The sequence below is a fragment of the Marmota flaviventris genome, chromosome 3 (genome assembly GCF_047511675.1).
Source record: "Marmota flaviventris isolate mMarFla1 chromosome 3, mMarFla1.hap1, whole genome shotgun sequence".
NCBI classification, from domain to species: Eukaryota; Metazoa; Chordata; class Mammalia; order Rodentia; family Sciuridae; genus Marmota; species Marmota flaviventris.
Window position 1 is genome coordinate 112599277 of NC_092500.1, and position 5645 is coordinate 112604921.

At 36.2% G+C, this 5645-nt stretch overlaps 1 pseudogene; it reads right to left on the reverse strand.

Annotated features, from left to right (window-relative positions):
- Nucleotides 1–2688: 2688 nt before the first annotated feature.
- LOC114084097 (melanoma inhibitory activity protein 2-like) lies at nucleotides 2689–4494 on the reverse strand (annotated as a pseudogene).
- Between the last annotated feature and the right edge of the window lie 1151 nt (nucleotides 4495–5645).

Consider the following 5645-nt stretch of genomic DNA (forward strand, 5'->3'; position numbering starts at 1 on the left):
TAGAACTCAAAAAACCTTAACACCCCAAATACCAAATAACCCAATCAATAAATAGGCTAAGGAACTGAATAGATACTTCACAGAAGAAGAAATACAATGGATCAACATATGAAAAAGCGTTCAACATCTCTAGAAATTAGAGAAATGCAAATAAAAACTAATATTTAATCTCACTCCTGTCCGAATGGCAATCATCAAGAATACAGGCAACAATAAATGTTAGCGAGGATGCAGTGAAAAATGTACACTCATACACTGCTGGTGGGACTGAAAATTGGTGCAACCACTATGGAAAGCATCATGGAGATTTCTCAGAAAATTAGGAATGGAATCACCATATGACCCACTCCTTGGTTTATACCCAAAAGACTTAAAATCAACATACTGTAGTGATGCAGTCACATCAGTGTTTGTAGCACCTCAATTCACAATAGTTAGACTATGGATCCAAACTAGGTGTCTCCCAATAGATGAATGGATAAGAAAATGTGGAATATATACTCAGTTTTGAAGAAGAGTAAAATTATGGAATTTGCTAGTAAATGGTTGGATTTGGAGAATATCATGATAAGCAAAATAAGCAATCCCAAAAAAAACAAACATCTATTATTTTTTTACTAATATGCAGATTCTAATTCACAATAAGGCAGGGGTCAGTAAGGAAGAATAGAGTTACCTTAGATTAGGTAGAGAAAAGTGATGGAAGGGGAGGGGAGAGGATGTGGAGATAGAAAAGAAAGTTGAATTAAACAGACATTTTTACTGTATTTTTACTGTATGTGACTGCATGACCAATATGATTCTGCAACATGTACACTCACAAAAATAAGAAATAATATCCCATCTATGTATGATATACCAAACTGCATAATTGCATTCTACTTTCATCTATAACTGAAACAAACAAACAAAAAAGAACTAGAGCAGAGCCTGCAGCCTCTAATTCCATTTTCCCTTCCTGTCATAACCCTCTAAAAATAACCCTATTAGCAATATAGGAATGCATTTTTTTGTGTCCATTTTATATTTTATGTATATGGAATTATATAGTGAAAGAAGTAACCTTTTATCTTCAGTATTGTTTGTAAGAATCACATGTCCCACTGCCTGAAGCCCAAGTCTCTTCATCACCTTTTGATAGCCTCCTATTGTGTTTTTTTTTTCTATGAATAAGAGGTGCCTTGAAGAATTTTACCACCTGTGGGCATTTGGGTTGCTTCCTCTTTGGAGGATGAAGTATTCTCCTATGATTGCTGTTGTAGATGTGTTTGGGTAAATTGCATGTAAGTATTCTTGTTATTTATATCCTAAGAGTAAATTTCTGGATCATCAGTTACACATATTTGAAATTTAGTATATATTACCAATGCTTTCCAAAACAACTGTATGAATTCAATCCACTAGTATCATGGATATCCTCAATTAAACTTATTGCAGTCTGTATTTTGTTATCTTAGTAATTTACATGGGTGAGCAATAGTGACATATTGTGTTTTAATTTGTATGCCACCAATGAGTAAGAAACTTCTGCATATAAATAAATTTTAAAAAATTCTAGATGGCCAGAAAATAAAGTCTTTATTTCTAAAAAAAGTTTAAAATGGAACATAATGTCCATTGCTTCTAAATTTTTCTTCTACAGAGAAGAGATGATTAATACTGTTAATCATATTTTTCTGATATTGTAATTTACAATTAAAATAAGCAAATTAAATTTAACATAATTGGGCTTAATCTCCATAAATATGATTTCTTAAATGAATAAATTAGAAATTACTACTGACATCAAATTACTTTCTCCCTTTTAGTTCAGTTGTTAAAGAAACAACAGGATCCTGCCTCAAATCTCTCCACAGCAAGCTGAATTAACTTCCATTATCATGGCACTGAGATTTTTTTCTACTACTTTAAACATTACCACAGATTCTGAAGATATATCTAAATGTGTTCCTCATATTTCTGTAGCTGTGTTATTCCCTCATCTGTATTCCAATTTACTATCTCTTTTTATAGCACTTCAGACTCACAGCATCACAAGTGCCCCATCTTCCATGCACATATGCATGGCCACACCAAGATTCCTGGACCTCTGACAGAGAATAATACCCACAAAGACACAGCTGTAATGTTCCTAATCTTTTATTGTCAGATGCTGTAAAGCTCATGGATTTTCTCATCAAAAAATCATGGATTTTCTGCTCATGAATGAAGATTTTTCCATTTCTTCCCCAAAAGCTCAGGCCACTGTCAATAACTATTCTCATTGTACACCCTTCTGGGTCCCTATGTGGGAATCTGTAAACCCACAAGGAGTAACGTTCTAATGCACTTAGGCAAATGGGTATTAACCCATTTTCCTCCTTTTAATTCTTTTTCCTTTCTTCATATTTCCATTGATATCTGTCTGGGTTTATTTGGGCTACTGCAGATTGATGTAAATATTTACCTACTTACAATTCCCATTTATTACTCTGCTTTGCCACTATGGACAAGCCTGCTTATTTAAAAACAGATAACGCCCCTGCATATATACCCTGTGATTTTGCACTATTTGCTGCTCATTGGAATATAATTTTAACCCATAGAATTACTCATACTCCTACCAAACAATCCTGGCATGAATGAGCACATCTTAACCTAATGACCTGATATATATATATGCCTTTGTAGAGGAAGATGTGGATCAGACTATGCTTGGCCTGGTGAAGGGATCCTCATCCTACAGGCCTTTTCCCATGGAGGTGACAGGGGCTCAGTATTATAAGGCACTCTCTGAGGATCAGTTTACTCAACATAGCCTGATTTTCTCTTTTCATTGATAAACTGAGATTCTAGAGGTTTCTCTTGGCCTCTTGAGCCTCTTTCTCCTCCCACTGGCACCAAAGATGAGAATATGAGTGGATTCTTCTTTTCCAAAAGAGGACCTCTCATTTCAGTTGAATTCCCAATACTGGGGGACCATTTGGGGAATGCTCTCTGGCAAAGGCTGTATTTTAATCATCAAGTGCATAAGTATCATTTTTTTCTAAAAGTTTAAATTTAACCACATTTTCAGTTAATTTTTGTCTGTTGTGAACATTTTATCTCCTTAAATCTTGAGGTATCTTTTAGCACTCTGAACTGCAAGCTCATTATCATGTGCTTTTTTCTCATAGTACATAATCTGCCCCTGATAAGAATGAATGGTTCTCTCCAATTCTTCTTCAAGATCTTTGACTTGCTTTCTATAGTTCTCCAGCTGTTCAGTTACATGGCTGATGTTTTCATCCACTTCGGAAAGTTTTTCCTCTCACTCTACCTAGTAATTTTCCTCTACTATTAATTTTCTTTGGAGTTTCATTACATTCTTTGATTTAGTTCAATCTTGACATTAAATTTCTGTTGAAGATTCTGATTCTCTCTTTTACAATTGTGTATTTTTGACTGCAAAGACGCTTGCCCTGTCTTAAGATTTTTAATATGTTCTATAAGGTCTTCCTTTACTTCATCTACTTCAGATAAGAAAGTAAACATTTTATTTCTTTCTCCTTCTAAGGTTTTAAATGGGGCATTTAACCCTGTTCCTTCAAAGCTCCTTTTGGCTGATCATCTAAGTGAGCACCAATTTCTGATTCACTCTTCATTTTGAATTCCAAGTTACCATTATTTTTTAGTTCTTCTCCAAGAACAGAAGCCCAATCTTTCATCTGCACCAAGTGTTCGGTAAGAGACTAACATGTTTTTCTTTCTCTCTTAGAACTTGTTTGCATATACTGTAGAGTCTCCCAATGTTATTTTCTGTTTATTAAAGTCATTCCCTTTTTCTTTCCATACTTCAGCTTCTTGTAAAAGTTGTTTCTGACTATCCTGAAGTTGGGAATTTTCTTTGAAAACCTCTTTTATTGCTTCCTTAAATCCTTCAGCATTCGTTTGAAATATTCTCAAGGTTGTTTCAGCTTTGGCTAATAGTAACTTGAGGGGTTTTGATTCATCTTCTAGGAACTTAATCCTTCTTGATATATCTTTCATCAATTTGTCCTGTAGAGAATGTTTAGATTTCTCTTCTTTTAGCTCTTTTTCTAGAAAGAGTATTTCATCCCCAAGTTTAGATTAAGACCTATCTAGCTTTTCATATATTGCTTCCAAATTTTCTGCTTCTATTGACCTCTTCTCCAAATTGGCATCTTTTAAAGATGACTCTAAGCCTTCATACTCCTTTTGAACAAGTCTAACTTTTTCAAGTAGTTGACATTTTTCTTCAATTAGTCCAGCAAGTTTTAGAGCCACCTTATTTTCTCTTCTCACATAACACCTGCTTCTAACACACTGACAACATCTCCACATAAACAGAAGAACAGCAAAAAATCCAACAGCTGCATGTATCACCAACTCCCAAGGATACCCATAAGAATGAGGGCCCAGTTTCATATCTGCAGACAATGATGCTAAAGCCATGTATACTTCTTCCTGGACCAACTGCAAATACAGCTGAGGGGCAACCCTTAGCCCCTCCATCACACTAAGGCTGCTTGCAGTGTGAAGGAGACATCAAAAAACTCTAAGAGAGATGCTATGGGCATCCAGGGAGTCCACAAGATGATTCCTATGAGGCCCAGCAGATTCCATGGATCAATCAGCTACTGCAGACACAGCCTGCCCATCCATGTCCAAAGGTGTGGACACTCGGGTCTTTGTTCAGGAACTCAAACCTGCACCAGGCAACAGAGCATACCATTGTGAAAAAGCTCCAGGGGTGCAGGGTGGTGTAGCTGTGGGCATAGACATGGGAAGCCACAGTCATAGGCTCTCAGGGGCCTAGCACATTCAAGTGCCTGTCAGGGAAGTCTGGGCCCCTTCACTATGCTGTGCATCCTAAAGCAGTGCAGGTTCAAGTCTGTCCCAATTGAGCCAGAGAGGGCTCCTTTCCATCCCACCCACCCCTTGGTTTAGTTTCATCCAGGCCATGGTGGAGCTTATTATGTGCTATTGCATTAGTCATAATGTCAACCAGTTTAATGTAACTAAAAATCTAAAACTTTGTAAAATAATTTGAAGAGCTAGTATATCACATATTTTTATTTGTACCACTTGCCCTTTTATTGTAATGGCTCATTCCTTTTCCACCCCTCTTGTCCTCTCTCTTTTTTTCTTCCTTCCTTCCTTCTTTCTCCCTTCTCTCCCTTTCCTTTCCTTCCATTGTTGTGAGTTAAACCCCAAGGCCTTCTCCATGCTAGGCAAGCTCTCTACCACTGAGCTACATCTGCATCATTTTGAAACTTACTATAGAAGTAATCTGATTTATTTCTATATAAAAACTCTCAAGTGAGATTATTTCAAAAGTAATTTTTTTTTTTAGAAAAGCTACTAACATGGGCAAAAATCAGTTGTAACAAGTTGCTTTTTAAAAGTACTACATATGCAATATTTCTAAAAAAAAAAAAGTGGGGTTGGGGATGTGGCTCAAGAGGTAGCACGCTTGCCTTGCATGCACATTTGCACTGGTTTCAATCCTCAGCACCACATACAAATAAAATAAAGATGTTGTTTCAACTGAAAACTAAAAATTAAATGTTAAAAACACTCTCTCTCTCTCTCTCTCTCTCTCTCTCTCTCCCTCTATCTTTAAAAAAAAGGAACTTGGAATTTGAGTTGGCTTTCATGTCAAT